We start from the raw sequence: 19,843 nt of genomic DNA, 5'->3' as shown, positions 1-19,843 counted from the left end.
ATGGAGTACTGGAGGCGGAAATACAGCACACGATAAATAGTAGATGGATGAACTGAAGGAAACTGAGCGGAGTACTGTATGATAATAACTTTAGCTGCAGAATGAAAGGAAATCTGTTCAATTCTGTGGTGAGGCGTGCGATGCTGTATATTGCAGAAATTTGGCCAGATACAAAAGCCCAAGAGAAAAAGATGGAAGTGGCAGAAATGAGAAGGTTAAGGTGGATGAGTGGGGTGACACGAAAGGATAGACTAAGGAATGTGTACACCAGGGGAACAATGAAAGTGGTGCCCATGGGGAAGAAGATCCAAGAAAGTAGGCTAGGATGGTGTGGACATGCGCACAGAAGAGGGGAGTACTACGTGGGGAGAAGAGTTGAAGACCGAAAAATCGAAGGATCAAGGAGAAGAGGAAGACCGAAACTGAGATGGAAAGGCAAGGTAGCAAGGGACCTATAGGAGAAAGGATGGCTCAGAGAAGAAGCACGGGATAGGCATTTATTGAAGAGAAGGATCCAGCAGAGTATCACCGACCCCTCATGACGTCGGAAAAGTCTGAGATGATGATGATAATGATGATGTTTAATCTGGTGTCAACTTCTCTGGTTCATCTGCCATTCACTTTCCTGGCCAGACATCCTCTCTACCCCTTTTTCTTAGTTGTCCTTGGGTTTTGGATCGTTTGTGCGTTACAATTACTTGTCTCACTGTCGTATATCATAATTTGAAAGGCAGAGTAATTGTAACACATTGCAAGATTTCTTTCAAAAATGCTACTTAATTTATCAAGTTCATTTTCATTTCTTACTTTCTTTTCAACAAGTCTTACTCTTCAACTGCCATAAATGCAATAATTCATCAACGGTTGTATGATCCCATAGAAAATGTCTAATATTTTCTTTTCGATAAGATCGATACACTTTATTTTTGTCTGAATTTCAGGCCTACATCCATCTTCGGACCATGCGTTCTTGAATTTTACCCCTACCAATAGCAGAAAGCAGGATGTCATCCTGAAAACGAATGTGGTTCAAATGCGGTAAGTTAACACAGATTGACCCGTCCGTTTTACCGTCTTAAGGGTCTGATCTTCATTGGGTTCCACTGAATCACTTTGTCAAATTTATTTTTCAGTTGTGTATGTGTACCTTCATGAAGTCAAACTGAAGCTCTAGAACTGACATGTATATTTTCTTCAGTACAGTAGCATAGATTGAATAAGTGTCTATGAATACAGACTCTTTCGAAAATGTGCCAGATGTTTTATCAAAATCTTTTTATTCCTGTCAAAGAGGTAACTCATGTTCATTGATCCGTTTGGACCTTCGTTCGAGATTTGAAAATGGTACATAGAGCAACATCCTTATCTAACAGCAGACTGCTCTTTTTTCTGAAGTCCACTTTTCTTTCTATGGGATCGTTGATAATTTTACTGAGTTTCTCTTACGTTAGGGAATGGTTTGGTAGCAACACTTAAACTATCTATTCAGTTCGCTTTGTAATTCTTAAAGCAATCTCTTGGAAATGTATGAAACCTTATTCACTCACTATGCCAAATACACTCTCATAAGAACAAACGCAGTCACATAGACGAGGTGGCCGTAGGAAACTATCCGCGAACTGCGCATCCCACAAACGCGTCCCAGTGTTACAAGATCGTAACTGCCTCCATCGAGATAGATGCAGTGGTTAATTACCAACCCTTCAAACAGAGAAGCCGTAATATGTTTAGACATGCCAAACATGTGTCACAGAGTTATTGTCTTAAGTTTTATTCGATTATATTATGATTCCCATGGCAACCACACTGAGTAGATCGAGCGGCAGCTGAATTGTGTGAGTCTAGTGTGCCTGGAAAGGCAGGTCGTTAGACGAAACTTGAGTCCCACAATCCACAGTTCTGTAGCCCTCGTTAGAGTGCAGTGGTTCTCCGCTCGCCCTTTCTCCTGTTCTTACCGCTTCCTGTTATCTGGTCCTCCTTTTTCATTCCCTCCCCCCTACCACCAAACTCTTTCCGTCCCTACCTTCATCCGTCTTTTGCTCTCTCTCTCTCTCTCTCTCTCTCTCTCTCTCTCTCTCTCTCTGTCTCTCCCCCTTTCTTGCTGCTCTGCTCTTTCTCGTGTCAGTTGAACCTGTTATTTATCGATCTCGCTCGTCTCCTGGAGGCACACGGGATGTTATCATCTGACTTGCTATGCTGCTCCCCGCTTGAAGTGAGACATGCGAAAGGAATTCTGTCACGTAATACTTGGTGACAACACTTTCTGCGACGTAGTTCAAAACAACAAGTCCTCGCGGCGCACATAAATTGAGGGCTTTGTCGCTATTACCAGAAGGTGCGTATAAATCCTGTGATAGTAAATTCTGAATAGACGTGCAGAAATATGGTAACATTGTACATAAACATACCTATAAAGGGAATAAATAAAAAGCACAATCCATGTTTCTTAAATGACTAAAGTAAACTCATCAGTCGAATGAGGTCCTCCACGAAACCTCTCCTCTGCCACACTTTTCATCTCAGTTACCTGTGGGGTATATTCCCATCTCTCTTTACAGTTTTTACGTTCTGCAGCTCCCTCTTTTACCATGGAAGTTATTCCCTGATCCCGTAAGAGATGTCCTATTATATGTTCCTTCTTGTTGTCAGTGTTTCCCGTACATTCCTTTTGTCGCTGATTCTACGGAGAACCACCTCGTTCCATACCTGATGATTACACCCAGTTTTCAACATTCTTCTGCAGCGCCACTTCTCAGAAGCTTTAGTTCTCTTCTGTGACCGTTTTCCCCCACAGTCCATGTTTGACTACCATATAATGCTACGCTCCAAATGTACCTTCTCAGAAACTTCTTTCTCAAATGAAGGCCTATGTCTGAAATCAGAAGATTTGTCTTGGCCAGGAACGCTCATTTTTATCAGTGCTACTTTGCTTTTTATATCCTCCTTGCTCGGCCCTTCATGGGTTATTCTGCTGCATAGGCAGTAGAATCCCTTAACTTTGTCGACTCAATAATCACCAATTATGATGTTAGGTTTCTCGGTATTCTCCTTTCTGCTACTTCTCAGTACTTTCGTCTTTTTTCGGTTTACTCTCAATCGGTACTCAATACTCATCAGACCGTTAATTCCATTCAACAGATTCTGTAATTCTTCTTCACTTTTACTGCGCAATGTCATTACCGAATCTTATCACTGACAGCCTTTCACCTTCAATTTTAGCCCTGCTCTTGATCCTTTTATTCCGCTTATTACTTCTTCGTTGAATAGACTGAACAGTAGGGGCGAAAGACTACATCCCTGTCTTCCACTATTTTTAATCCGAGCCATTATTGTTTCCTCTTGGTTCTTTTACAAATTATAAATTAAACATCTTCCCCTACAGCATACCGCTATTTTTGTCAGAAATTCGACCATCATGTTGTATTTTCGGACGTTGTTTAGAGGTAGACAAATCCTATGAAAATGTGTTGGATTTTCTTCGTTCTTGCTTCCATTATCACTCGAACGTCAGCAATGCCCCTCTAGCGCTTTCACCTTTTCTAAACGCAAACTGATCGTAACTCGCCTGCTACGGTCGCAGGTTCGAATCCTGTTTCGTTCATGGATGTGTGTGATGTCCTTAGGTTACTTAGATTTAAGTAGTTCTAAGTCTAGAGGACTGATTACCTCAGATGTTAAGTCCGATAGTGCTTAGAGCCATTTGAACCATTTGATCGTCATCTAATACATCCTCAATTTTCTTTTCCTTTCATCTGTATATTATTCTTGTCAGTAACTTGGATACACGAGCTCAAGGCGAATTGGGCGATAATCCGCGCAGTTGTCGGCACTTCCAATCTTCTGAATTTTGTGGACGACGTTTTTCCGCAAGTCTGATGGTATATCGCCTGTCTCACACACTTTACGCACTAGCGTGAACAGTCATTTTGTTGACAATTCCCCCATTGGTTTCAGAAATTCCGATGGTGTGTTATCTATCCCTTCTGTTTTATTTGAACTTAAGTCTTCCAAACCTCTTTTAATTTCTAGTACTGGATCCTCTATCTCTTCCCAAGCTAATCATGTTTTTCCTTATATCGAGTTATCAGAGAAGTCGTCCGCTTACAGAGGGAGAGAAGCAACTTGCTGAACGATGCGGAATAGAGAGTAGAATAAATGAAATAGTTCTATTAGTTAGGTCACCATTTTACCGCGATAGTTTAAGCCGGTATAAAATGGTTTTTGCTAGCAGCTGAGGTATCAGTGAAGACGAGATACAACATAATGTTGCCAAGTATTACGCAGTACTGATTCGTAGTAATAGTCCAGTACATCGATTCCTTTGGCTTGGAATGCCTTTCATGGAAGTGGCGCATGTTTCTTGTTTTTTTCTTACAGGTGTCTAATTTTTCCTTTCCTTCCCTCCCTTCCTCTCTCTCGCTCTCTCGCTCTGTCGCTCTGTCGCTCTCTCTCTCTCGCTCGCTGTCTATCTCTCTCTCTCTCTCTCTCTCTCTCTCTCTCTCTCTCTCTCTCTCTCTCTCTCTCTCTCTCGCTCTCTCTCTCATTTTGTTTGTGGTTGTGTGCGCTTGTTTGCACGCATATGCAGGTGTGTGTGTGTTTTTGGCTTTAAGAGATTACGTATCATTCTTTATCCATGATGACGTTTTCGTGCGCTGCAAGTATGCTCCACCACTGCTGAACTGCTCTGGTATTCATGAAACCGGCAAAAATTTCGAATGATACCAGCACTTTTACTACTACTCGCTGTGTACTACATGCATTCCCACGGCCGTTCCGAAAAGCCACTAGCAATTCGGACTTCGTCCTTTTTCCCATTCTGCGGACGTCTGTCCCGAATCCTGACACTTTCAATCAGAATTCAAAAGTGATTCCCTCTGAGACCCGTGACGGCTGTACGGTCCCAGAGGGAATGCACGAAGACGTGTTGAGCCTGCGTAAAAAGAACTCCAAAGCTACGAGCAGGTTTCCACGTAACCAACAGCCTCTCACTTCGCTCGTCCCTGCTGCTGTGTGAGTAAACACACGTGGAGATTTTAATAACGCCAGGAACAGTCATTTTCAAAGTTGACAGCTGGATATTCTATGAAAGGATAGACAGAGAACGCAAACAGCTCTGACTGACAGCTACCCAACTGCGGAAGACTAATTGCACGGGACATATTCAACGTTCTCAGAATTAAAAGCGTACTGACGATGGAAAAATTTATAGAAATGGGAATTACTTGTGTAAAGGAAATTGTGTCTTCCATCGAAACAGACCTACGGCATCACAATGACAAATCAAGTGAAGTGCAGGACGTTATGTAGCACAGTATGGTCTTCGTAAACGATTTGGTTGAAGGAAAAACTTTTAAAAAAATACTATGTTACTCACCAGTACATTCAAGCCTAATCATATACAAAAGGGATAGTGATAACTTACACAAATAAGTTTAGACCAGTCACCTTGAAGAAACAGTAAGAGTGAGAGAGGTGACAGAGAGCATAATTTCAAAGTATGTACCTCACCGTATTTCTCAAATAATTTCACACAGAGAACAGATCACTGCATTAGGTTATGGTTGTCCAGCTATTGGGAAGAACGTTTTTCTTAAGTCAGTCTTCTGACTGGTTTATTGCTGCCCGCCACGAATTCCTTTGTTGTGACAGCCCCTTCATCTCAATTATTTGCTGTGTGTATTCCAGTCTCTGTCTTCTTCTGCAGATATTACCCTCTACAGCTCCCTCTACTACCATGGAAGTGATTGCCTGATCTCTTAACAGATTTCCTACCATCCTGACTTATGAGTCTTATCCATAATTCCTTTCCTCGCCGGTTCATCGGAGAATCTCCTCATTCTTACGTGATCAGTCCACCTAATTTTCAACGTTCTTCTGTAGCACCACGTCTCAAATGCTTCGATTATGCTCTTTTCCGGTTTTGCCACTTTCTGCAAGAGAGTTTAAAATAGGTTACCTTACTCGAAAGGTGCAAGATTGCTATTTTTTTCTGCAGTGACTGAAGCTTGTCGTGGTGATAAGCGATCGCATTGCCTTTTGCGCCTATATTCCTATAACATTCCTACTTAGAAACAAATTTTTATCTGTATGTGCAACTAATTTTCTTTAATCTGAGGAGCTAAGAGTATTCCTTTTGAATTTAACTCCCTTGTTCTCAAAGAGCATAGGCGTGTTCGATATCCCATAGCGATGCTTTAAAACAAAATCTTTGGGGTTCTCCATTAGTATTTGTAGCATAACATAAAAATAATATTAAGGTTTTGTTTGTGTGAAATTCAAAAATCTGTTTCTGACTGACGCAAGAGGAAAATTCATGCATCATCCTCGACGATACGGCGTTCTTTACTGTGATTAATGCAATAACATGACTTATTGCGATCAGTTACAGAAGAATACTTGTTTGAGTGGAATTCCTGTAGCCAATAACCGATGTAGTTGGACCACTGATTTAACACAGTTTAATAGCATTCGTTGGGCGAAGCTCAACAACCGTCCTCTAATCTTAATCAACGTTTTTCGTGATTTAAATCAAACATTTCAAGTGAACTCACACATCAAAGCCATAATCGATTTCATTACTTTCACTTGTTCAAGTGAAAGGCTAAAATTAAGAGAACATCCAAAAAATACACAAGGTCCATCGACGAGAGCGTGGGCTGCAACACTCTTCACTAGAATGCGATTCTTCTTGTCCCCCTGATGTTGTAGTAAATTTAATGTTTTCTATATTTTTGTAGACAGTTGTGTGACGACGACGTCGGTATCTCTTGTAGGGCACGTTGGCGGCGTTCAATGCATCTTCCTGTGCAGCAGGTAGACACAGAATGTGCGTAGCGCGTGAGCGCGCTCGCTTATATACTGTGCTTGGACTTAGAGTTTTCACAGTGGGGCTTGACGGAGATAGGACCTTAAACCAAAATAAGTAATAGATTATGAAATATTTTTACAGCCAGCAGTGGAAAATCTAATTTTATTCCCTGATCTGCCACATCAATCACAGCGGGTAAACAAGAGGCGCCCCTGCAGTGCGTAATTTTTAGATATCCAGTGTAGATTGATGGCGTAATACAAAAAATATGGAACTTCGTTTTCCCTTGACGATCTTTCGGCTCATTTTGACCTTTATGACCGATCATCTGCCGGTAGTAAATGTGAAAACGCTGTTACCCTTGCCTTCAAATCGGACGTAGCGAAGCCGAGAGAGTCTCTGGTCACCATTAATAATTTCATCAATCAATATGCAGATGACACTGTGTATAGTAAAATTATGTGTAACGTGGAAATGAATTTAAGGTGATATACATGCCAAAAGTAAAGTGACAGACGAAAATCAGAGTTGCTAGTAGGTGTACTTCGTAGCAGAGCTATTTATGCCAGTGACTGTAATTAAACTACAGATACGCGAGGAGGTACAGTGTGGGCTGTCATTATAGTATATCTGCTGAACTTGGTAGATATATTAATGCGTTACTGCGGAACCTATTTGCGCCAGAAAAATTATTTCCACTTTTGGCTGCAAGATGCAAGTCTGGCGCAGTACACCATTCGTATTGAAACTTCTTTATTAAAATTTTTTGCTTATATTGCCGAGTGAAATTGAATGGTCTGTCTCTTTGCTTATTCTTATCATTTCAAAATTGACCTACAGAATTTGCTCTGACAAACAGACCTCCAACTTTTCCTATTCATTAATTACTCACAATATTCAAGGATAACGAGATGTGACTGCTTTCAGATTAACTCAAAAGAATGGCCATGAATTAGTGGAAATCGTATCAATAACCTATACATTTCATAAGTCGCTTACCTCACAAAAATCTTCATTACCCGAACCACTCCAATGCCGGAAGAACCCATACTACCAGCTAAATAAAACTATTGAATGCTCTAACTACTGATAGTCATGTGGTTAGCAAAGGAAAGATTCTGTTGCAAACCAAACAATGTATTTGTACCTTAATAGTGTGACATCCAGTTCAATAAAATATACAGGCTGTTACAAAAAGGTACGGCCAAACTTTCAGGAAACATTCCTCACACACAAATAAAGAAAAGATGTTATGTGGACATATGTCCGGAAACGCTTAATTTCCATTTTAGAGCTCATTTTAGTGTCGTCAGTATGTAATGTACTTCCTCAATTCACCACCAGTTGGCCCAATTGAAGGAAGGTAATGTTGACTTCGGTGCTTCTGTTGACATGCGACTCATTGGTCTACAGTACTAGCATCAAGCACATCAGTACGTAGCATCAACAGGTTAGTGTTCATCACGAACGTGGTTTTGCAGTCAGTGCAATGTTTACAAATGCGGAGTTGGCAGATGCCTATTTGATATATGGATTAGCATGGGGCAATAGCCAGAACGAAGGTGTGCCGACAGGAAGACGTTCGAAGCAATTGATCGGCGTCTTAGGGAGCACGGAACATTCCAACCTATCACTCGCGACTGGGGAAGACCTAGAACGACGAGTACACCTGCAATGGACGAGGCAATTCTTCGTGATGTTGACGATAACCCTAATGTCAGCGTGAGAGAAGTTGCTGCTGTACAAGGTAACGTTGACCACGTCACTGTATGGAGAGTGCTACGGGAGAACCAGTTATTTCCGTAGCATGTACAGCGTGTGCAGGTACTATCAGCAGCTGATTGGCCTCCACGGCTACACTTCTGCGAATGGTTCATTCAACAATGTGGCAATCCTCATTTCAGTGCAAATGTTCTCTTTGCGGATGAGGCTTCATTCCAACGTGATCAAATTGTAAATTTTCACAATCAACATGTCTGGGCTGACGAGAATCCGCACGCGATTGCGCAATCACGTCATCCACACAGATTTTCTGTGAACGTTTGGGCAGGCATTGTTGGTGATGTCTTGATTAGGCCCCATGTTCTTCCACCTACAGTCAGTGGAGCACGTTAACATGATTTCATACGGGATACTCTACGTGTGCTGCTAGAACACGTGCCTTTACAAGTACGACACAACATGTGGTTCATGCACGATGGAGCTCCTGCACATTTCAGTCGAAATGTTCGTACGCTTCTCAACAACAGATTCGGTGACCGATGGATTGGTAGAGGCGGACCAATTGCATGGCCTCCACGCTCTCCTGACCTCAACCCTCTTGACTTTCATTTATGCGGACATTTGAAGCTCTTGTCTACGCAACTCCGGTATCAAATGTAGAGACTCTTCGTGCTCGTATTGTGGACGGCTGTGATACAATACGCCATTATCCAGGGTTGCATCAGAGCATCAGGGATTCCATGCGACGCAGGGTGGATGCATGTATCCTCGCTAACGGAGGACATTTTGAACATTTACTGTAACAAAGTGTTTGAAGTAACGCTGATACGTTGTGTTGCTGTGTGTTTCCATTCCATGATTAATGTGATTTGAAGAGAAGTAATAAAATGAGCTCTAACATGGAAAGTAAGCGTTTCCCGACACATGTCCACATAACATATAAGCGTTTCCCGACACATGTCCACATAACATATTTCCTTTTTTGTGTGTGAGGAATGATTCCTGAAAGTTTGCCCGTACTTTTTTGTAACACCCTGTATAATCATCCGTGACATCCAGGTACTTAAATTATATAATCATGAATAATATTCAAAGTCGGACACGTACAGATCGTCCGCTCGCGCTAATACTGCAAACCTCCAACACTGATAATTATTGACCTCTAACTTCCATTACTGCTGACTACTCACACCCAATTTCCATCACTGCAGGCTGTTCACCTCCAACTGCTGTCACCGCTGACTGTTAACTTCCAACTGTTAGTCCGACCAACCACAGAGTCTCTTACAGAGGGCGCACAGCACTGTCAGAGTTGTTAATGCAGAGTGCTACATAGCGCTGCCAGCATACACACAAGTAAACAGCCTACTTACAGTATGACTGTACGACATCCACGCTGTCATTGGACGAGCCGTTAGGTGAGTGAACAGTATTGCTAAAGCGGTCTAAAGAAGATGACAACGAAATTCGAAAACAGGGGTGAGATTGGTGTGTCAACTGAAGAGGTAGGCGTCCTATCCCAATGACAGTTATTGAAGTGGTTGTTGTTGCTGTAAATGACCCTGTACAATGTGTCCCTGGTAGTGGTAGTGTTCATACAGTGTCACGAGAATTGCCTATCGCGTGGTCAACAGTATAGAAAGTTACTAGGTCCGTTTTACGCTAATACTCATTCAAACGCCATGCGAGGCAGCAACTGAAACCTCGTGTACTGCAGCATTGTTCTCAACTCGTTCTTCAGTTTCCTGCAAAAATCGAAGTTAACGCGAAGTTAATGACATGTGGCCCTGTTATATTCCATGGGGCGACGAGACACTTCTTACACTACAGGCTGCAGATAATACATAGAACTGCCGAATTTGGGGTATTGTTAAACTGCGTGCTACTCAAGAAGAACCACTGCACTCGGCGTGTATTACTACGTGGTGTGGATTCACAAGCATCTTCATTCTCGGTCCGTTCTCCTCTGAAGAGAATACATCCAAGGTACCTGTCGGGTATAACGTGACGTACGCACGTAATCGAGATCCTTGTACAGCATACGATTCCCGCTTCGGAAGACGGCAGTTGTATGGAAATCACTTTTCATGCAAGATGGGATAACACCTCACACCGCTCACCCAGTGAAACATCTGCTAAATGCAACCTTCCACAAAAGTATTGTCTCCAGAGGTTTTCCAGATACATGGCCTGTAAGACCATCTGATCTGAAACCATGTGACTTCTGGCTCTGAGAATATGTAGAAGAATACGTTTACCAGCGACATGTTCGGCCTCTACCTGATCTAAAGGTCAGTAAACAGGAACATGTTACATCCCATTGGAACTACTGTGAGCAACTGCTGATCACGCCTTTTTACGGATGCAGCATCTTGTCGAGCTGTTCTATGCGCTACTGTCTGGAACCGGGTGACCACTATGGTCGCAGGTCCGAATCCTGTCTCGGGCATGGATGTGTGTGATGTCCTTAGATTAATTAGGTTTAAGTAGTTCTAAGTCTAGGGGACTGATGACCTCAGAAGTTAAGTCCCATAGTGCTCAGAGACATTTGAACCATCTTGTCGACGTCTTCGGTGTTCATATTGAACAAATTGTTTAAGTGGCTGCTAATAATAAAATCAGCATAATGCCTTTCTCACTTCTTTGATCTTTTCTGCCCACTTACCACTCCTAATCTATTACATTTCGGAAAAGCATCATCCACACAATGTCGAAGACGGCAAGAGCTGACAAGTGCGAGAATTATCGCACAATCAGCTTAACAGCTCATGCATCGAGGCTGCTTACAAGAATAATATACAGAAGAATGGAAAAGAAAACTGAGACTGCGCTAGGTGACGATCAGTTTGGCTTTAGGAAAACTAAAGGCACGAGAGAGGCAATTCTGACGTTACGGCTAATAATGGAAGCAAGGCTAAAGAAAAATAAAGACACGTTCATAGGATTTGTCGACCTGGAAAAAGCGTTCGACAATATAAAATGGTGCAAGCTATTCGAGATTCTGAAAAATGTAGGGGTAAGCTATAAGGAAAGACGGGTCATATACAATATGTACAACAACCAAGAGGGAATAATAAGAGTGAACGATCAAGAACTAAGGGCTGGTATTAAGAAGGGAGTAAGACAAGGGTGTAGCCTTTCGCCCCTACTCTTCAATCTGTACATCGAGGAAGCAATGATGGAAATAAAAGAAAGGTTTAGGAGTGGAATTAAAATACAAGGTGAGAGGATATCAATGATACGACTCGTTGATGACATTGCTAACCTGAGTGAAAGTGAAGAAGAATTAAATAATCTGCTGAATGGAATGAACGGTCTAATGTGTACACAGTATGGTTTGAGAGTAAATCGGAGAAAGACGAAGGTAATGAAAAGTAGTAGAAATGAGAACAGCGAGAAACTTAACGTCAGGATTGATGGTCACGAAGTCAATGAAGTTAAGGAATTCTGCTACCTAGGCAGTAAAATAACCAATGACGGACGGAGCAAGGATGACATCAAAAGCAGACTCGCTATGGCAAAAAAGGCATTTCTGGCCAAGAGAAGTCAACTAATATCAAATACCGGCCTTAATTTGAGGAAGAAACTTCTGAGGATGTACGTCTGGAGTACAGAATTGTATGGTAGTGAAACATGGACTGTGGGAAAACCGGAACAGAAGAGAATCGAAGCATTTGAGATGTGGTGCTATAGACGAATGTTGAAGATTAGGTGGACTGATAAGGTAAGGAATGAGGAGGTTCTACGCAGAATCGGAGAAGAAAGGAATATGTGGAAAACACTGATAAGGAGAAGGGACAGGATGATAGGACATGTGCTAAGACATGAGGGAATGACTTCCATGGTACTAGAGGGAGCTGTAGAGGGCAAAAACTGTAGAGCAAGACAGAGATTGGAATACGTCAAGCAAATAATTGAGGACGTAGGTTGCAAGTGCTACTCTAAGATGAAGAGGTTAGCACAGGAAAGGAATTCGTGGCGGGCCGAATCAAACCAGTCAGTAGACTGATGACCAAAAAAAAAGTGTAGGTTGGAGATCATTCCCTCCTGTTTAGACCAGTTACTGATATGTGCAGAAGGCACGAATTTAGTTTCATTAGTTTTTATCCTACCTGTCAGATAACGGTAAAATTAGTTAAGAGCGCTGCATTACCTGTGTAGTTTATGATTCGTTCTCGTAACATGAAACTTCATCCACAGCTAATTAGATAGCAAAAATAGTTGGGTGTTTGAAAATGATGTGTTAAAGCGTTTCGGGCTCTGCCCATCATCAAAATATCAAAATAAGTCTAGCGGATCTATATTACTCCATACTCTGTATGAATATTTGCTTCTTATTTTGATATTTGTGTTGATTTTGTTGTAGTTGACAGGAGAGTCAACACCGTGTTAATAGAGGAGGCCGAAAGGCACGCGTTTTAGCTCACGCAGGCTGGCGTGAGGTCTGGAACAGGACAAGGAAATTAGAATTTAGAAAAACGGACGTAGCTGGTGGAATACTTAACTTTAATCCATTAATGACCAACGTCGCTCTTGACGGTACATGATTCATAATATCAATAGTAACTAAATATGGCGCCTTGCTAGGTCGTAGCAAATGACATAGCTGAAGGCTATGCTAACTATCGTCTCGGCAAATGAGAGCGTATTTTGTCAGTGAACCATCGCTATCAATGTCGGCTGTACAACTGGGGCGAGTGCTAGGAAGTCTCTGTAGACCTGCCGTGTGGCGGCGCTCGATCTGCAATCACTGATAGTGGCGACACGCGAGTCCGACGTATACTAACGGACCGCGGCCGATTTAAAGGCTACCACCTAGCAAGTGCGGTGTCTGGCGGTGACACCACAGATTTTATGATACCGATGGGAGGGATACGTATTACCACATACTCTTTAACAAGACTTTGACCTCATTCTGATATTTCTGATGAAGGTCAGAGCACGAAAAGCGTCAGTCAATAATTCACATCCAAATAGTCAAGAGAATAATTAATTTAGCGGTTAATCAGCAGTTATTAAAGTTTACACGATGGTCAAATGCCTCCTGAACGAGTTCAGGTCGCATCTTAAGTGTTCTCGTGATATATATTTCATATTTTATATATATTTATTTCATATTATATATATATATATATATATATATATATATATATATATTTCATACTTTAAACAGATGACGTATGTGACAAAGGCTGACAAGAACGATAGAAGCTCACGTTCTTTTTTTCTTCTTGTTACTGACCTCTACTTCTGAGTTTTCAGCATATGAGTGTTTTTCATAGTTGTACTTTGAAACACGTATTTTTGTCAGAAGTGTGCCTACCCGTAGTGTGTACATCGATTGTAGCTATAACCACTCGAAAATTACTAATAGATCGAAACTGCAATAGTGGATATTGCAGTAAATGTACAGTCAGTGATGAATAAAAGTCATTTAAAATGTTCTGCGAGACTGAGCTCACAACAGACTGAATTGTGTAGGTGGAGAAATGGCTAACAACTACTTCATGTGCGGGAGTGCTAATTGCAGTGCACGGGAAACACGGTTGTATCGTGGTGCGTATCCTCAGAGAAGACATCCAGACAGTAGACTGTTCACTAGGTCCCATCAGCGCCTGCTCTAGATCGGTTCATTTAAGCCCAACAAACCCCACGCAGCTGGACTAACAACAGTGTTGACGCCGCTAAAGGGAAAGCTTGATTACAAGTGGACGCAAAGCCGGGCACAAGTACCTGAATGACGGTAGCAGAAGAATGCGTTACGCCGTCCACCATACGGCGGCTATTAGACGAGGAACAATTGTATCCACATCGTATACAAAGTATGCAAGCTCTGGACGCACCAGACTTTCCAGCACGGTTTACCTTCTGCCAATGGTTCATTACGCAATACAATAATGGCCAACAGTTCCTCGAGCACGTGTTATTTACGCACGAAACGTGCTTTACCCGAAACGGCGTTATGAAAATCCATAACACACACGTTTGGGCTTATGAGAACCCAGTAAATATCATTCAGACGGCACATCAATGAAGATTTTCCGCCAGCGTTTGCGCAGGTCTCGTTGTTGACCGGTTGATAGGGCCACATTTCCTGTGTGGACGACTTACTGGACGTGCGTACCTTCATTTCCTGTAACACAGGCTAATCGGTTGTTTTGGGTGTAGTTCGTTATGGTGGAAGGATGCGTGTGTCATATGTACATGATGGTGCAAAGGCACACATTCACGTGGCTGTTCGCTACACGTTGCACGAATTTTCAACAAACTTATCGAACGTGGGTTGGCAGTACCATGACCCCCGACTTGAATCCACTAGATTTTTTATGCAGTTGCACCGTAAACTTTGACTGGGATATATCCATGACGCGCACAACATTTTAAGTAAACCTTAACATTTCTACAGATGTGCTTTTTTACTATACATCACGTATCGTAAGAACCAACAAGATATCTCTGTGAACATACCCATTTCCACATGGTGCTTTTTACCTGTGTATGGTTTCGCTTATGACAAACCTATGTATAACATGCTGTACATTTTTTAAGCTAATGGAACACGATTTTTAACGTAAAGCATTTTGAAAATCAAAGACAGTTTCAACATTCGAAACAGAGATCAATAATATTAAATTAATGCTACGCCTGGCTGTAATAAGGTTTTTTCAGTTAATTACAGATCGGTCCTTCTATTTTCTAAATATGAGAAACTTTAATCATCCTATATACTCACGCCAAGGCAACCATACAAGCACAGAAAACACTGAACAAACAGTGATTACATTTCTATGATTTAATGCGAAGAATAATTCACTTGAAAAGCAATAAATAACGGATAAATTGAAGGAAATTAATTAACTTTACAAGAAATGAAGACGATTAATATAGAAAAACTGAAGAACTAGACGAACGTGGTGCGCTATTGACATTTAGCATATCATCATATTTTGCCGCTGCAAGGCAATTACAAGTTAATTAACTAACCCAGTATAATTAACCAGACAAGACACAGAGAGTGGCAACGCAGCACGTGCTAGAATGTGAACACAGTCATTATGCACTACTTTCAGTTTATATGATTTACAAATTGTAATTAGTTGTTCAGTACCAACTTTCGATTTATAATTAAAAAACCTCTATGTTGATCTCTATTAAAGTTACAAAAATTCTGAAAGCTCCTGCGGAATGGGGAGGTAATTCCAACAGGAATGATGCTCCACTTGCTTTGTAAATAACCATTTACTCACTACCTACATTACTGTAAATTTGTGATAAAACGATAATTTTATTTTTGTTATTTGTCTATAAACTGTTCAACTTTGTAAGGTGTCAGGCAAATCCAACACCTTCCATGAAAACCCTGACATGATAAGCAAATCCAGTAGTATGCCACATAGCTCCGGATAAATCGTGACATTAAATTAACCGAAGTAATACAAGTAACGAGTGAGCAAATGGAATACCACAGACCAACACAAGAATGCCTAAATGCATGTCATACCTTCCTACCATGAGACCGACGCAGTTCCGAGGGGAGACACGAGAACAGAAGCCGAGAGCAGAGCCGTGTTAAGCTAGAAGGCCCTCCGATAAGGGACGGACTGGACACCCACGTCGCCAGCCTACCGCTAAGACCACACCACCCGCACGTTTTAGCGTGAGACTTTTTCGCGTCTCTGTTACGTCAAGGACCATCCCCCAGCCCATGTTAAAAGCTAGAGCCCTCCAGAAACACAGTACAGATCTTACGATAACGCTAAAAGGATCACACCAGCTGCAGGTTTTAGCGTGTGACTTTTTCGCGTCTCTATTATGTTGCAAACTTGAAAAACATTGCCCCACCACGAAAAGTATAACGTTTCTCATTGGACAGACAAAATTTTTGTAGGCGGAGCTTAAGGTTAACATTGAGACCCTGAATGATCAGATGAAAACAACGCGAGATTTTTTTTAAAACCAACTTCGGTAAATTATAGTAAGGAGAAGTTAGGAGAGAGTTGCTTCCGAGACGGCGAGGTGAGCGGAGCTGCGCCGGCCGCCGCCCCTGACGAACACCAACAAGGTAATGAACGCACGCGATGCCGCATAACAGCGCATAAAGCTTCACTCAGAACTGCAGAAGTCTCATCTGTTACACCCCCTTTTTGTGTAATACTAGTGTAGATCGTAAATTAAAGCTCATGGTGTTCACATTTGCCACTTGAAGTAAAAATCTGAAACGCGATGATTTCTCTGTTATATAATTATTGAGAAGCCACATCAGCCACTGTATTTACGACAGGTTAGATAAGTGATTAAAGATAATTGAGAGTCACTGTAGACCATTTTGATAGTTTTCCCTTTTGCGAAACTTAAATTGAACCAAGATTGTAGATGTGCTATGGCATAGGTCATCCTTCGATCCATTGTAGGACTTGTAAACCCATTCAGGGAATATTTGTTCACATTTTTGTTGAACGCAGTTGGTTTTTACCATCCTGTATTAAAACATTTCCTTTTATCAATAGTGCAATTTATAAACGATGTTTTGTGAGTAGAATAAAATTTCCAATGGTAAATGTAACTGCTTTTTCGACGTTATTTTACCAGCTAACTAAAAATAGGAAAGCCTTGAACCCCTTCCACTAAATTTAGTTAGTATTAGGATTCTTTTACAGGGAGTGCAGTGGAGCTGACGCTGAGATCATGAAGTATTTGGTTATATCATCGCTAGTCTCTCTGAACTCTTCTGAATTCTACATGTCATTTGTGGTCTGGCGTCTCCTTACCAGCAACAGGTCCCAGGTTCAAACTAGTCAATTCCCTAAAAACACGCTCAGAGCGTCGTTGCGTGAAAGTGGTGGGGAGACACGATATAGAACAAACAGACACCACCATGAATGATTAGAACTTGAACCTTAGTACGACATATCAACTAGATCAGCTGAGTACCACGCTATTTCGTATTTGTTTGTATCCAAATTATTGTTCAACGATACACACATTTAATGCTGTGATGGCCCACTATCGTAATGCGGTGAAATACACTGCTAGGGCTTTTATTTATCCATCGTTTGTTAAACATGGATTCATTTTTTGTGTCAGTGCTGGATACGTAGATATTTTATAGCGTTTGTCTAAGCGACTTCTGGGATCATGAATAAGTAACGGCCATTGTTTTAGATGCAGTTATAGAAAGATATTTCGATTCTTAGTTGAGCCAGCATCGAGCTTTTCTTTTATAAGGTGGTCACTAACAACAGTTATTAGTTTTTGTGATAATTCAGTAAACATTCAGGTCCTTCGTACAATAATCATATCGGCTACGTGATTCACTATAGGTACCCCAAGTGCTATCCTAATGTTTGTTTTGTACCCCACACATAGCGTATTTTTGAATTTGCAATTGAATTTGAACTGGTAGCGACGTCGCTACTTACCACTATACAATTATGAGAAAATAGCAATATTCAATTATCAGTTGAACATTGGCTCCACTAAAGGAAAATCTACAAGATACGGAGATTTACCTTGGTACGTTGCAAAAACATGGTTTTTCCCATAACGACTTTGACGTAAACTAGGTAAATTTTGTAATGTTAATATCATTGCAGGTTTCGTGTTACTGAGTTACAGTTCATATCGGAAAAGATTTGAAACGTATGAGAAGGACTCGCGTTCTGAGGGTATCGCACACACTTACGCTGATGATCCAAAACACTACGGCCACCTGCTTAATAGCTTCTTTGTCCACCTTTGGAATGAAATACATAACCGATTCTGGGTATCAGTGATCCAACAGTTTGTTGGTAGGTTTTCGGAAGTGTGTCTACGCACAGGTCGTGTAGTTCGCGTGAATAACTGGTCGTTGATTTCCGTACGCGGTTGTGGCGCCCGATGAAGACCCAGATGGGTTCCATAAGATTTACACCAGGCGAATTTGGTCGCCAAGATATCAACTTGAGTTCATTAAAACACTCCTCAGATCACTGAAACACGGTTCTGGCTCCGAGATGCGGCACATTTATATTGCTGAAAGATGACACCGCCATCAGAGAAGACATCAAGGAAGAAGGGATGCATGTGGTTCGCAGCTGTCAGCGTGTCTTCGATTACTACCACAGGTCCCTTGCAAGCGGAGGAGAAGGTCTCCCACAGCATACTGCTTCCCCCGCCAAACTGCGTCTGTTGCGCGCTGCATGTTTCACCTCGATGACGGAGCGGCGTTTGTAGAGACTACCATCGATGTGGTTCACCTGAAGAGCCGACACGTTTTCATAGATCGACGATCGAATCCCGATGGTTCCGAGCCCACTGCACTAATAATTGACAATGTCATTGGGTCAATATGTAGACGCGTAGGGTTACTCTACTGCGGAACCCCATGTTCAACAACGTACGATGAATGATGTGCTCTGAAACACTTGTGCGTGCACCTGCATTGCGCTCCTTCGGTAGAGATGCCGCAGATCACCATCTCTCCTATTTTACAGAGCATACAGGCCTCCTAACCGCAAGTTCTGTGAAGAGTCGTGTACGTCCAATAAATTAGATCCTAGCGGTAGTTTTACTGCCCGACCTCTTCTCGTAGATGCTCACGACAGTAGCGCATGAACATTCGACCAGCTATGCCGTTGCCGAGGTACTCGTTGGCAAGCTCTGTGTAATAATTACTTGCCCTTTGTGGAAGTCGCTTATCTCAATGGATTATTTCCCCATTTGCAGCCTACATCTTCGCTTGAGTGATACCCCAGCCGTGCCTCCTCCACTTACGTACTTTTTGTTAGCACGTCACGTGCCCGCAACACCACTAGTCGGCATCCAATTATCAGTGTAATCATGTATACGGATAGTCAACATGGAGGTTTTGATAAGTGAGTCTTCAAATACTAAATTGTGTGACTTTTGATTCCAGTGATTTAATTTGGAAGCTTACGTTCCTTTTACACTGCCAAGGTGCACCAGACCTCAGTATCTGACATACTGACTTGTTACCTCTAGCTATTCATGAGGAAAAGAGGTCTTGACAGATGGACAGACAGACGAATCCTGTAAGGTTTCGGACTGCGGTATGGAAAGCTAAAAATGACGGAGAAAATCAGAAAATTTTAACAAAATAATATACAAGAGGTGGCTGGCTCTGAGCACTATGGGACTTAACTGCTCAGGTCATCAATCCCCTAGAACTTAGAACCACTTAAACCTAACTAACCTAAGGACATCACTCAACACCCAGTCATCACGATACAAGTGGTGTTCGACAACGAACAATGACAGGGGGAATTTTCGGTCTAATAGTCGGAATAGTGGCTACATGTTACAGAATGGATGAAG

At 41.8% G+C, this 19,843-nt stretch overlaps 1 protein-coding gene across 1 annotated transcript in view; it reads right to left on the bottom strand.

Moving 5' to 3' along the window:
- Positions 1-19,843, bottom strand: part of LOC126280958 (GTP-binding protein Rhes-like) — a 438,962-nt gene that overhangs the window by 132,117 nt on the left and 287,002 nt on the right. The gene's annotated exons all lie outside the window — the stretch shown is intronic.

Source organism: Schistocerca gregaria, chromosome 1 (genome assembly GCF_023897955.1).
Source record: "Schistocerca gregaria isolate iqSchGreg1 chromosome 1, iqSchGreg1.2, whole genome shotgun sequence".
Taxonomy (NCBI): domain Eukaryota; kingdom Metazoa; phylum Arthropoda; class Insecta; order Orthoptera; family Acrididae; genus Schistocerca; species Schistocerca gregaria.
This window is presented reverse-complemented; position numbering and strand designations above follow the sequence as displayed.